Below are 15,991 nucleotides of genomic sequence, written 5' to 3' on the forward strand. Positions count from 1 at the left end.
AAATTGTAATTGACACCAGTTCATCATATTATTAACTTGTAAGTTACATTTCACTGCACACGTTTTTGTTGGTCATAGTATATGGACAATATGTGAGAAGTAGGGACTGATAGTGTTTGCACGTGTGTTAATAATTCAGCAAGGGACTGGATAACAGCATTGCTGGTTCTAAGGACAATTCCAAAAACTTTGTGAGTGCACAAGTGGTGGTTATGGACTTGCTATATTATCCGCAAGACTCTTCAATGGTGATTGTGCACCTGCACAGTCGCAGCAGATGGCTGCTGGCCATCTCTACAAGGACTGCAGTGGGTCTACACCTTTGCTGACTCACCAGTACCATTATTTCTACAAGGACTGCAGTGGGTCTGCACCTCTGGTGGCCGACCAATACCACAATTTCTACAAGGACTGCACTGGGTCTGCGCCTCTGGTGGCCCACCAATACCGTAATCTCTACCAGGACTACAGTGGGTCTGCTCTGTGATGACCTACCAAACGATATTCTTCAAAACTTCGATTGACTCCGCTGTGGGTTTGCTCTGTTGTGGCCCATTACCTGTCAGCATGTCAAGAGTCAGCACTGTCTTTCCGTTGGAAGGACAACGCTACTTCTTCAAGACTGCATGGAAATCTACTACTTCCGTGTGCATTTTCTTTACTGCTCAGACTTTGAGAAGAACACTGCTATTTTAACGTCATGAACGATCAGGACTGTCTTTATGGACTGTGAGAAAATTTGAGCTTTTGACCAACATTGTATCAATAAGTGTGTGCATTTGATTTCTTTGTTATTGTAATCATGAAAAATTTTTTCAAATCTGTATTGGGCACTGCCCAAACCAATTTGTAAAATTTTTTGTGGGGAGCATGGGGCTATGTAAGTAGGCTGTTTAGGTCTTTTTATTGGTAACGCCACCTCTGTATAAAAATCACTGGCTGTGCTGTGTGCAGTCTGTGCCTGCTTTGCATTGTTGTAATACTCGCCATTGTAGTGTTAGGCAGCTGGCTGTGAACAGCGCGTAGCGTTGTGCAGTTGGAGGTGAGCCGCCAGCAGTGGTGGATGTGGGGGGAGAGATGGCGGAGTTTTGTAATTTGTCATGAACTGATATATATATGATGATATCAAGGTAAATACATTGTTTGTTCTCTATTAATATCTTTCATTTGCTAACTATCCCTATCAGTAGTTAGTGCCTTCCATAGTTTGAATCTTTTATTTAGCTGGCAGTAGTGGTGCTCGCTGTATTGCAGTAGTGGGAGTAACCAAGATTTTTGTGAGGTAAGTGATTTGTGAAAAGTACAGGTTAATGTTAGTCAGGGCCATTCTCTTGTAGAGATTATTGAAAGTCAGATTGCGTTGCGCTAAAAAAAAAAAAATTGTGTGTCAGTTTAAGCACAGTCGTTTATAATTGTTCAAAGGGGACGTTTCATATGTCGACCCTTAGCCTAGGATACCTCACTGGAATCTTCTGATTTTTTCTTGTAGTTTGTGTAATTAGTGTAGATTTTGTTTATTGCTGGCGCGTAATTATAGAGAGAATTTCCTTTGTAGTTGCAGTCTTTCATTGTTGTACAGTAAAACAGTTGTGGGATGCATGTAGATTTACACCAAGTATTTCGCAGCTGCAATTAACTAGATATTATTTTCAGTGCTATGTTAATGTGTTCTCTTGTTTTTGCTCTTCAAATTGTGCTTTTCTGTGTTATCGTGTGAAATATTGTGACAATAATGGCGTGTGAAAAACGTAACACTAGGCTACAAAGTAAACTGAGAAATAATAGTGACGACGAGCGTAGCTTATCAGCACCACTGTGTAATGAATTAACAGACATTCAAAGTAGTAATTTGGTAACTGTGCATAGGGAAATGGAGTGGGCTGCAAACAGTGGCGTAGACAGTGAAACAGGTAGTGAACAGGGAATCATTATCGATCGATCGGTCGGCAATAGCTCGCCTCAGGAAGCCGAAATGACACGACACAATTTTTCAAATATTGTAGACTCAGGTTTTGGGTTCTCACCGTTTTCTCAAATGAGTCAAGACACATTTTCCGCTTGTCAAAATGTGAATGTTGCCGGTGCAAATTCACTGCCGAAAAGCACTGAGGAACATGTTTCAGACACCAATGCATTGTTATTACAATTAATACAACAAATGGGACAAACACAGCAAAAGCTTCAAAAGTTAGACACAATGGAACAACACCAGAGACAAACACAGCAACAGTTAGACGCAATGGAACAAAATCTTCACACCACGCTTGAACAAACACGTGAAGATTTGACTACTGAGTTACATAAAATCGAATCGAAATGTCAAAAAGTCTGTAACGACATAAAAACACAAATTTGTGAGCATTTTCAACCTATTTTTTCGCGGCATGAAAATGCATTACAGAATCACGAAGCAGCCATAAAAGAACTGCAAATTCTTGTTCATGAAAATCATGAGACCTTGCAAGCTAAAATTGTCTCAGTTGCATCTACCGATTCGGTTACGCAACTTGCAAAAACTCAGGAAAACTTAAAGGACACAATAGATACTCTGAAAATTGGTTCAGAAAGACACATGGAGGAAATTAGTACATTATCAGAGAAAGTAGTTGAACTTTCGGATCAGCTAAATAATTTATCTACGAAGGTAGATGATAATCTGAATGACACAAAACCGGTAGTCTTTAATGACACAGAAGAGAGCGAACAAATTAGGAAACTGAAACAAAATCTGAATCAAATTAATACGCAACACCAAGTAGAAATCCGGGAAGTACAAGATCAGCTGACACAGGTAATACAAGAATTACGTATTTCAGAGGACACTCGCGCTCCAACGCGGGAAGAGGGACATAGAAATACGGAACAACCACAAAATAATAACACAGGACACTTCGGAAATTATGAAAGAAATTGGCAAGGCGCATTGGATTTTGAGATGGAACCGCCGACACGACGTAACAATGACCGATATGCGACTCGCCGACACGATGATTTTGACTATAAGCTGTTCATTACTACACGTAAATTCAAAACGTTTAAGAATTCTGCCAACGACATTCATCCACAAGCGTGGCTTCATCAATTCTCTCATTGTTTTCCTCCCAACTGGTCATTAGAGCACAGATTAGAATTCATGTGTGGCTACTTGGAGAATGAACCAGCTGTAAGAATGCGATCGGTCATTCACGATTGCCACAGTGAAGAAGAATTTTACCATGCCTTCCTCTCAGCATATTGGTCTCAAGCCACACAAGACTGAGTAAAACATGGCATCATAATGATGAAACATTTCGAACAAACTGAATTCTCCAGTCTTGTGAAATATTTTGAAGACATGTTGCACAAGAATCAGTACCTGTCAAACCCATACAGCCCCTCAGAACTCATCCGCATTTGCTTAATCAAATTACCTGAACATTTACGACATATTATTTTAGCAGGACGTTGCAAAGAAGACATTGAGGCTTTTCAGGGACTGTTACAAGAACTGGAAATTGACACTGACAATCGCGGAAAGCACGAGCACAACAATTACAGATCACATCCGTCGCAATTCCGCGATGAAAGAAATAATAACTGGACGCGACAAGGCTATTCTCACAACACAAATCGTGACCGAAACAGACACCACCCGTATAACAACCGTTGGCAGAGTAGTAATAATTACAGGGAAAGATCACCTCTCCGCGGTAATGACTATCACAGAGATAATCAGAGAAACAGACAACATGGGAACCAAAACAATTATTATTACGAGAGACAGAATAACTTTAGACGCAACGGTCCAGCGCGCAGTTACGATTCAGGGAGAAATTCTCCACCACGTGACGGAAAAGGAAGAAACTACGGAACCTACCGACATGACGACAGATGATATATTCGTAACGACAGACCTGAATTGCATCAGAACTGGCGGGATTTAAACAGGGCAGGACCTTCTCGTCAAAGTGAATTTGTAGAAGTTAGGTCTCCTAATCCCAATAACGGCGCGCGCCAACAAAGAGACAGACAATGACTCGCACAAGCAGGCAGCCGCGTGCGCCCGCTGGCTCCGAGAAAAATAACATAGACGCTAACCTTGAGAAAAATTCCAGTACTCTTTACCGACGTATACCACTTGACAATTGCATTCAAGATCAGACTCTGAGTACTATGAAGAGTAAAGAATTGCACCGCATTTCACATGTAAAACCGTTTATTGAAAGATAATCTGCTTTTTAACTTAGTCTTTGCTATAAAATTTTTCACTTCACATTTCTAGTAGGCTTTGTCAGACTTAGAATATGTTAACAAGCAACAATGTTTGAAGTCAAATATCCAGTCAAGAACCAAGAGATCTTATTTAAGCAGAAATTACGAATGCATTGTTATAGTGAACAGACGACACAGTGTTATTGTGTGTGTACATTCTTGCTTGTTTGTTGCACGATTACGTAACGACTATAAGGCTCACATACTTAGAACATTTACCAGTACTGCTAATGAGATTTTAATGCAACATTTTGGTTTACTTGCAAATACATTATGGATTCAAGGTGCTTTCTACACGGTTTTATCACGACGCTACTAATGAGTGACAATTTACAATGTTGCTTTTGCGGTGTATCTGTTTTATATCTGCACAGTTTTTCTGCATTATGTTGGAAAGTAAAAGATGTTTTAGTAGCAACTTTTGTGGTATAGCTACAATGAGACAGCCTTGTCCGTGGCACAACAATACGTCACAGCACAGTACTTTCTTCATCACAACAATAAGCGTAATAACTAAGATATCTATACGCAAAGCATTTCACTTTTGTTTATCATGAGGTAAGTACATTGACTTCTGCAGAACTTTGCTTACAGAGGACGATAACTATGACAGTTCCACAGAGATTATCTTACAACATGACGCACAGTTTAGCGCTACAGTACCCCATTGCTGTAATCTATAACACCTGAGGGTATAATTACATTAATCCTCAGGGGGGTACACGCTTACTTTGTGTACCATGTGTGTGGCAACCACAAGGAACCCTAGCTAATATGGTATTTGCTTATGCAACTTTACACATCGGTACCATATTTCTCTAACACATAAATTACACAGCTATCTGATCATTTAACTAAGAGATAAACATTTTTTTATATACATCAGTGACACATGTTTACGCAATTACACAGTTGGATAACTTCACACTTACGAAATTGTATTTTGTCTGCACTTTGTGAACTGTTCATATTTTTTCGGAACCATTGTGATACTATGAGAGCTTTGAATGATGTATTTGGTAAGGGAGCATGATTTTTAAAGTACGTTTGAGGTAGATGACACTATTGAAATGAGCTGAGAATTTTTTTTAGGTTTTGAAATTATTGGAGGAAGCTACGACGATTTTGAGAATTGACTGAGATGTTATGATATTATTACAACGATGATGTGTACTATGCTGTTGAGATATGTTTATGATCAATAAGATGATGCTACCGTATATGAGGAATAAGAAGTATGTTGGAAACCAAGAATCGTACTTTAAGAGTTATGAAATGTGTGTAAATGCGTGACTGTATCACAATGCTGACGAATATTTTTTTTTGACACTTATATTTATAGGATTTTGTTTCTACAGATTTGCAACGCTAATTCTTGACCTGTGAAATATTTTTATATAAGACTGCCACTGTAGTGGAAACTGCTGTCGTAAATATTTCAGTAAGAAAGGTAAGTGACCGTGACGTAATGCGTTTTGGGCGCCCAGCTGAGAGATAGTCGTCTGACAAAAGAAAGCCATTAGGTGGAGAAAAAAAAAAGGGAGGCCATTATCCTCGCTATTGACATTCCTTTGTAGAAAGCATCGCAAATACGACACGCTCAAACTTGAAAACATATGATTATACTGTGGAGCTCTTAATTTATGATATTTACTGAAATGCCTAATGAAATGCCGAGAAATATTTTTATGTCTATACACCTGTATATGACTACTGTCTTTCGAGAATTGAGAGAATTTCTACTAACTTATGAAATGCCACATGACTATTGAATGATATTTTTATGCTTTGGTTTGCGTAATTGCTTATTTCATTTGATATCTGTTTTCCAGCTGTGTTGCAGCATTGGTTTTATAAAATAAAATTAAATGCATTTGCTAATGTGAACACTTTCTGTCAACAGATCTATTAAATAATTACTTTATGATCCACATTCTTCGAAAAAGGAGCTCTTGGAATGGAAAGAACAATAAGAAGGGACTAATAACAGTAACTGCATATATAATTTTCTTTTCAAGTACTTGGTAATTTTTTGTAGAATTAGTTTTTGTGGTGCACCACTTTAATTACATAGACATTACGATGTAAATATACATTTCCCTTGTCTGCATTGTTGTCTTTAGTGTAATATTTTTTTCTGCTTGAGCTTTGTCATGTTTAGATATAAGTTATTGCATTTGCTGCTACTGTTTGCCAGGCATAGTGCTACTAAATTTCACTTTGTATTACTCTGTTAAGCCAGTTTTACTACGAATTTATTTTTCTTGTTTGCTGTGCATTGCCTTATATTAGTTGTAATATTGCATTTGCTTTGCTAATTTATGCTGCTTGCTTTGCCTTTTGTATTTTTTATCATTGCTGTTTGTGTTAATTATTTTGTGCTGCTGCATTGCCTCGTCCCTTAGTTTAGCATCTTAGCTCAGTAGATTTAAGTTAGCTTAAGATGGGGTAGGCCATATAAGAGAACAAGTTGTGATGAATTGGAAGAAATGCATTGAGAAGCTACAAGAAAATGGTTTGGCCAAAGAAGTATTTTGAAAGAGGATATGAACAAAAAAAGTAGGGTTTAGGGACAACAGGTTTAGGTAGGATTTTCTTGGAAATAAATGATGAGGTAAGATAATGGAAAATAAATAATGAGGTAAAAAATGTGTGAACATATAAATACAGAAAGCATGCTTGGATAGAATTTTTCTGGTGGAAACAAATGTTGAAATAAGAGGAAAGATATATGGAATGAAGTTTTGGGGTGGACTGCAGTACCAAATGTCACACTGAAAGCAAACCCTGTCCTGTATTTTTGTGTTATTATGCTACGTGAATTTGTGTTTTTCCTGTCTTAATGTGTTTAGCTAATAAGAGTTATGTTGTAGAATTTTTCTGATAATATGTTATTTTCTTTGTAAAGATGTTTAGACATTATTTATTCTGTTCTGTTTTAATGCTCATGTGTGAAGTTGATGTTTCGAAAGTTATTCTGATCTTTCATGTATGTACTTATGTCATAATTCCTGTGACACTGATGTATATGTTATTTCAATTCTTTTGTAAAGCCCATATTACTACAAATGTTATCTGTACTATTATGTTCTTTAATGATGTATTTTGTACCTTTGTAATTGTATTCTTATGTTATAAAATTGTAATTGACACCAGTTCATCATATTATTAACTTGTAAGTTACATTTCACTGCACACGTTTTTGTTGGTCATAGTATATGGACAATATGTGAGAAGTAGGGACTGATAGTGTTTGCACGTGTGTTAATAATTCAGCAAGGGACTGGATAACAGCATTGCTGGTTCTAAGGACAATTCCAAAAACTTTGTGAGTGCACAAGTGGTGGTTATGGACTTGCTATATTATCCGCAAGACTCTTCAATGGTGATTGTGCACCTGCACAGTCGCAGCAGATGGCTGCTGGCCATCTCTACAAGGACTGCAGTGGGTCTACACCTTTGCTGACTCACCAGTACCATTATTTCTACAAGGACTGCAGTGGGTCTGCACCTCTGGTGGCCGACCAATACCACAATTTCTACAAGGACTGCACTGGGTCTGCGCCTCTGGTGGCCCACCAATACCGTAATCTCTACCAGGACTACAGTGGGTCTGCTCTGTGATGACCTACCAAACGATATTCTTCAAAACTTCGATTGACTCCGCTGTGGGTTTGCTCTGTTGTGGCCCATTACCTGTCAGCATGTCAAGAGTCAGCACTGTCTTTCCGTTGGAAGGACAACGCTACTTCTTCAAGACTGCATGGAAATCTACTACTTCCGTGTGCATTTTCTTTACTGCTCAGACTTTGAGAAGAACACTGCTATTTTAACGTCATGAACGATCAGGACTGTCTTTATGGACTGTGAGAAAATTTGAGCTTTTGACCAACATTGTATCAATAAGTGTGTGCATTTGATTTCTTTGTTATTGTAATCATGAAAAATTTTTTCAAATCTGTATTGGGCACTGCCCAAACCAATTTGTAAAATTTTTTGTGGGGAGCATGGGGCTATGTAAGTAGGCTGTTTAGGTCTTTTTATTGGTAACGCCACCTCTGTATAAAAATCACTGGCTGTGCTGTGTGCAGTCTGTGCCTGCTTTGCATTGTTGTAATACTCGCCATTGTAGTGTTAGGCAGCTGGCTGTGAACAGCGCGTAGCGTTGTGCAGTTGGAGGTGAGCCGCCAGCAGTGGTGGATGTGGGGGGAGAGATGGCGGAGTTTTGTAATTTGTCATGAACTGATATATATATGATGATATCAAGGTAAATACATTGTTTGTTCTCTATTAATATCTTTCATTTGCTAACTATCCCTATCAGTAGTTAGTGCCTTCCATAGTTTGAATCTTTTATTTAGCTGGCAGTAGTGGTGCTCGCTGTATTGCAGTAGTGGGAGTAACCAAGATTTTTGTGAGGTAAGTGATTTGTGAAAAGTACAGGTTAATGTTAGTCAGGGCCATTCTCTTGTAGAGATTATTGAAAGTCAGATTGCGTTGCGCTAAAAAAAAAAAAAATATTGTGTGTCAGTTTAAGCACAGTCGTTTATAATTGTTCAAAGGGGACGTTTCAATGTTAATATTGTACAGACTTGTGTCGAAGTTAAGGTTTTCAGTGACCTCTGGCATTTGTCCAGCCAATCCTGACGAAAAAAATTGACTTAGACACAAGCATGTACAGTATTGACATGCGATATTGCAGAGCCTGTCTTGTCCAGGAGCACCTCGCAATATTCCTTTGGACATGGAATATCGTAGTTATGCTGCGACACCAGGCAAGCGGCTTTCACTTAAAATGTCTCCCCTGTACGGGAATATACATAATGGATGCATGAGTGCAGGTTATAGGACTCATGGTGGACGACAGATGGAAGTTTCAGTGCGGCCGTGGAGCTTTCTCGGATAGCCTATTGAGAAGGCGACCTCTTGGGATAAGCGGAATGTTTGGGTTCGAGACCCGGTCGGGCAAAAATTTTCATTGTCGTCATTCCATTATACAGCTGATGGTTGTCTATTATCGCAACTGCGAATACATTTCACATGTTAACATGGTTTGCGTGCTGCCATGGAATACACCATTTTTTCTGTTTGGATGTGTTGGGAATGGGTGCTGATACCAGAAACTGGTCATCAGTTAAATAAAGATAACTGAATTTTGCAACTTTGGGCGTTTTCTGCAGCAAAGTAGAAAAAAATCTAAATCTTTCTTGATTACAAACAGTTCTACCAATCCGCTCGTGACTATCCCATTTGGTTGTCAACCTCCAAACTCATGTTAAAGCGTCTTTCTAGTCCGTAGATTTCATGAAAGTCGAAAGATTAGGCGTTGGTGGGGATGCGCTGTTCGTTAAATGGTTCAAATGGCTCTGAGCACTATGGGACTCAACTGCTGAGGTCATAAGTCCCCTAGAACTTAGAACTACTTAAACCTAACTAACCTAAGGACAACACACACATCCATGCCCGAGGCAGGATTCGAACCTGCGACCGTAGCGGTCGCGCGGTTCCAGACTGTAGCGCCAGAACCGCTCGGCCACCAGCGGCCGGCCGCTGTTCGTTAGCCGCCGAGGTTGCTGCATCGCTGAGATCGCCAGAAGTGAGCGCCATCCATCAGACTGAGAAGTGATTCAATCCTTAGTGCAGTAGTTTATTCAGTTAATAGGAGGGGCGTTCAAAAATTAATGCAACACATTTTCTTTCTCGGCCAATTTCGACTGAAAAAAATGCGGCATTTGTTGTAGAACATCGTGGAATATTCCCGCGTCAGCCCCTATAGTTTCATGAGGCTCCGATAGGAGGCGTCCTATATTTAGCCTTCAAAATAGCGTCTGTGACAATTTTTTGTCGAACGCCGTTACAGACGATGAAACATGGGTTCATCACTTCGAACTGGAAACAAACAGCACACGGAGTGGTGCATCACCACCTATCCACTGAGGAAAAATTTCAAACCCGCACCCTCAGACGGTTAAAGTCATGACGACGGTCTTCTGATTGTGAAGAGGTTATTCTATTTGATGTCCCCCCTCATGGTGCAACGATCATCTCTAAAGTGTATTGTGCTACCCCCAGGAAACTGAGAAAACGACTTTAGCGTGTTCGACGCCACAAAAATCGAAACGAACTTCTACTCCTCCATGTTTCCCATAGAGAAGCTCACAAAACGTCATTCGACTGTCCTTCTTTATTCACCATAACAGGCCAGATCGCGCCGGCCGCTGTGGCCGAGCGGTTCTAGTCGCTACAGTCTGGAACCGCGCGACCGCTACGGTCGCAGGTTCGAATCCTGCCTCGGGCATGGATGTGTGTGATGTCCTTAGGTTAGTTAGGTTTAAGTAGTTCTAAGTTCTAGGGGGCTGATGACCTCAGAAGTTAAGTCCCATAGTGCTCAGAGCCATTTTTTTCAGGCCGGATTTTGCAACTTCCGACTGCCATCTGTTTGGCCCAATGAAGGATGCACTCTGCGGGAAGCATGAGGAGGGTATTGATGCAGCAAGACGTTGGCTCCGACGTCGAATAGTAGAGCGGTACCATGCGGGCGTCCTGGCCCTCCTGGTAATGTGGCTGAACAGGCTATTCTATTTGACTGATGTTCATAAAAAAGCAGCGTTACTTACTGAAAGCCCCTCTTACTTCTTAACTGACTTAAAAGCTGACGAATTCCAACATTTTCACGTTTGGAGATTATCTTTCGGCGTCGCTATCGACTGCATTGCTGCTTATTCAGCGAGATCATGCTGTTAGAAGTAAATGGTGCCCATGCGGTTTCAAACATTACTGTTGATAATTATTTTTGACAACCAAGCAATTTCGGTAGCCGTTCTGGTCGACTTCGCGAATGCAAGACCTATAGATACGGAGAAGCCGTCGGGAGTGGATTCAAAGTGGCCCATAAAACTCAGATCGGCCAGCAGCGACACACAATGACCTAGTGGGGACCGATACAGTGAGCGTAGACATCCAAACGGGGCATACAAAAACGCTGATGTCAGTAAACTATTGGACCCTAATGAATTACAAAATCCGTCAGTCGAGTGTGCTTCTGGTGTACTCGCAACGATCTTCAACGGTGCGCGCTGTTCGTTCAACATATGTCTTTCCACACTAACAAGGAATCTTGTATACGCCTGCCTTCCGCAAATCGAGATCATTTTTGACGCTATACAATAACACTCGTCTTTTATTGGGCGCGCAAAAGACAGTTTTCACTTGGCGCTTCTTGAGCAGGCGTCCGATTTTTCCTGATAGTGCGCCAGTATACGAGATGCGGCTAGAAAAAAACCGGACTGATGCTGGAAAAACATTTATTTACAATTATTTACAATTTCATGTTATCTCCTTCAATGTACTCTCCTCCTCGGTCTCTACACTGCTCCATACGAATTTTCCACTGTTCATAGCAATGCTGCAGATCATTTTCGGTAAGTCCATACATTACTTCCGTCGCTTTTTCTTTTACTGCTTCAACAGTCTCAAATCTAGTTCCTTTCAAAGCTGACTTGACTTTAGGGAAAAGAAAAAAGTCACAGGGGGCCAAACCAGGGGAGTAGGGTGGATGATCTAAGATGGGAATGTAGTGTTTTGCCAAAAACGTCTTCACTGACAACGCACTGTGAGCTGGGGCATTGTCTTGGTGAAGGATCCATGACTTTTTTCTCCACAAATCGTTCCGTTTTCTCCCTACTCGCTCACGTAGGGTAGCCAGGACGCTAATGTAGTAATGCTGATTCACTGTTTGTCCCTCTGGTACCCAATCAATGTGCACAATCCCTTTGATGTCAAAAAAAAAAAAAAAACAATCATCATTGCCTTGAATTTCGATTTTGACATTCGTGCTTTTTTCCAATGCATCGATTGGCGTTTAGTTTCGAGATCGTAAGTAAAAAACCACGATTCATCGCAAGTAATAACATTTTGTAAGAAGGTGGGATCACTTTCAATATTTTCCAGGCTGTCAGAACAAATCATTCTTCGGCGTTCCTTCTGTTCAATTGTGAGACACTTTGGAACCATTTTTGAACACACTTTGTTCATGTTGAAACTTTCATGAAGAATCGGCCTAACACTTTCCTTGTCAACTCCTGTTAACTCAGACACTGCTCTGATTGTTAAACGGCGATCTTGTCGAACAAGTTTACCGATTTTTTCAATGTTTGCATCAGTTTTTGCTGACAATGGTCTGCCAGTGCGAGTGTCATCACTGGTGTCTTCGCGGCCATCTTTAAATCGTTTAAACCACTCAAACACTTGTGTTCGCGATAAACAATCATCGCTGTACACTTGTTGTAACATTACAAACGTTTCACTTGCAGATTTTCCTAGTTTGAAACAAAATTTGATGTTAACACGCTGTTCTTTCTGTACACTCAACATTTTCCGACGCACAGACAAAACGTCAACTACTTAAAACAGACGCCACGGGCAGACTGAGTGCGGGAGGCAGATGAAACTCGAGCAGTAGGCGGAGCGAGAGTCACGTGACAGGCCACGCGACTTTCAGCCTTATTGCATTCGTTTTATTGTTTCACCAGTACTAGTCCGGTTTTTTTCTAGCCACACCTCGTATGGCTTAAAGGCAGCGGCTGCCTTTTCCCACGTGAGTTCTTCCGTCTCCAAGACTCTCATCAGACAAAATGATTTGGTGACCAGGGCGGACAGAACACCCACATCAACGCTAACACAGCTAGCGCTCCGCGACCGCTGAAGCTGCCACGGCCGCGGACAACAGAAGGAACGGCTCACGGGGGTGAGGGTATATAAGTCGGCCACGCGCCCATCCCACAAAGATTCAGTCATATACAAGACGGTATTTTAAAAATAACAACCAACGGAAGACAGAATCTAACGACAGCCTTTCTCTACAACTCGCAAAGACAACCACAACCAACCGAATTCCTGAGACACTTGAACCCATACCACAAAACAATACAGAACCCAATGCAAGGCACCAGCAGTGGGGAGATACAAGAAATAATAACAATGGAAATAGTAGGGCAAAGAGAGTGTCACCCCACTCTGCATTGTGGCCAAATTTATTCAAGATGGTGGGTCCAAGATGGCGGCGATAGATGTGGCAATGTCGCAATGACGTCATGGCGGGAATATCAAAATCTGGCGGCAAAATAGGTCATTTGGGTACCTCCACTAACCTAACGCCATCCCCACCCCCCCTCACTGCACCTCCCCAAAAAAATGGCTGGAAAATTTTGGCGCCAAAAATTGCGCGAAAAAAGGACAGTTGGACTACCTCCACTAACCTAAGTCACCCAGGCACCATCTCTTCCTTTGAACTGGCGGGATAAGGACTCAGTCTGTGCTGGGCTGCTGGATAGGATAGACATAAGTCTTTATTTTGCATGCATTGTTTATTTAAACAATTTGAGTTATCATACGCAGTAGCTCTATCCAGTGTGTTCACTGTCACGGATAACAGAAAACAAACAATTCGCCAGGAAGGTCTAGAAATTATTAGGCAAAAGAAAGGATTGTGCAGGGAAATACGACGAACCAACAAATGCAGTAGTCAGGCCAGTTTGGAATAGAATGGCTGCCCGAATGAAAAGAGTAATCTCTGAATACAGAAAAAGACACTGGGAAAATGCGTGCAGCATAATCAACCTCAAGAATGGAGGAATGTCTCAGAAACAGTTTAATAAATTGAAAGACCATGACCAAAGCACGGAAGAAAGCCTTATAATAAACAACAACTGACCCCCTCTCCCCCCCCCTCCCCAAGGAAATAACTGAAGCTTTTAGAACAACCTAGAAAACACACACTCCTTTCCACAAGACGCCAAATTCCAAGACTTTTCCGAAACGAAATGGAACTAAAACTAGCAAACAAACTTACGGAACTGTCTGTAGAAACAGAAGAAAACAACGCTACAAATTACATAACCGAAGAAGAAATAGCAGACGCGATCATGACAGGAAGAAACAGCATTCTAGGGGAAAACAAAATCAGACGGTTTCACCTCAGAATGACGTCTCAAGAAGCAACCATCCCACACATGCACGCAATCTTCAACTATTGCATCAAATTTGAAACCATCCCAGAAGCCTGGAAATGCCGTAAATTCATCGTGATCCCAAAGGTGGACAAGCCAAAAACCGATTCGAGCTTCTACAGATCAGTACGTATAACAGAATACTAACGGACAGCCTCGGAAAACGAGCAGTTAAAAAAAAATACTCATCCCAAAAATCCAAGCAGGCTTCCGAAAGAAGGACTTAGCCATTGACCGCCTACTAAAGCTTACCAAAAAATAACAAACGCCTTCAACAAAAACCACTGCATTCTAACGATATTTTTATATATAGAAAATGCGTTCGACAAAATATGGCACAACGGCTTCCTAGTGAAACTTTAAATTAAAACCAAAACATCGCCATCAAAATGGAACGAATCATCAAATCACAAGAAAATGCAGTGAACATGTCGGCAATCAAACATCAGAAATCTTCACACGGCTGCCCGGAGTCTCACAGGGAACTATCGTGTCATCCACACTATACTCTCTATATACCAGCGACACTCCACTACCCCAAACCAGCGACGAAACAGTAGCCCTGTAAGCCGATGATACGGCATACTGTTCAACGGGGAGCAAGAGCCCAACTACACAAGATAAGGTCAGAAGATATTTAACAAAACTAGAAAGATAAATGGCCAACTGGAGGGTCGTACCGAATGGCAACAAAGCGCACACGGTCCTCTTCCATCACTGCCGTATGATCCAAAAGAAACTATAGGAAGAAAGAGACACGCACCTGACCCTGAGGAGCAGCCCCCTAGGGATATATAACACAGTCACGTACCTGTGAATGTGGCAAACACATCTGAAGATCATGAAGGCAAAAACACTAAAAAGGCAAGGACTAATCAGGAGTGTCCAAGGCAGAATAAATGGATGCAGCAGCAGAACAGCTTTACATACATACAAAACATATGTTCGTCCAGTGCTAGAATATGGAACTGCTGCAGTGGAGGTATGATCAAAACAATAAGGAGCAAAATACATGCCACAGAAAGACGAATAATGAAGAGGTTCCTGAGAGGTGTACAACCAAGCAAGAACGCTGCCCCTCCAGTCCAAACTCTTTAGCCTCAGAGCCATGTGTGGGAGGCACATACTCTGGAACAGATTAGACTCGGAGGACTTGCTCGCAACACGCCTCACACTACCGACAAAATGAAAAAGCAAATACACATTACCAGCCAGAAAAATCGCCAAGAACACCTCAAAAATCTTTCCAGCCATAGCCCCAACCATGACTCCAATCACCGAAAACGATACAACACCCCCATCCCTAGACGAAAGAAAAGAGTAAATAAAATAAAAGGATAAAAAAATGAAACGAAACCAGGAAGATCAAAAGTAACAAATGTTTAAAACCTGTAAATAGTGCATAATCTACATCAATTGCGCAGATAAAATAGTAACTAAAAGCAAAAATTCACAACTACCCTGAAAACGGCATCAGAAATTGTCAAATAGTAAGTAAGTTAACAAATATAAAAAGTGAATAGAATACAACACAGAAAACTGTGAACTTAAAGACTGCACCAAGGCAATGCCTCATTATATCATTGGTATATAGGGATAGAAAGTAAGAAAATATAGTAAAATAAGAATAGCAAATAAGAAAATTTCCTATCAAATGGGAAAAAAGAGAACATTTTATCTGGAAATTTCAAGAAACAAAAATGTAATTTAATATTGATAATTTAATAAAGCAA

This window comes from Schistocerca nitens, chromosome 2, assembly GCF_023898315.1.
Source record: "Schistocerca nitens isolate TAMUIC-IGC-003100 chromosome 2, iqSchNite1.1, whole genome shotgun sequence".
In the NCBI taxonomy this organism is placed as follows: Eukaryota; Metazoa; Arthropoda; class Insecta; order Orthoptera; family Acrididae; genus Schistocerca; species Schistocerca nitens.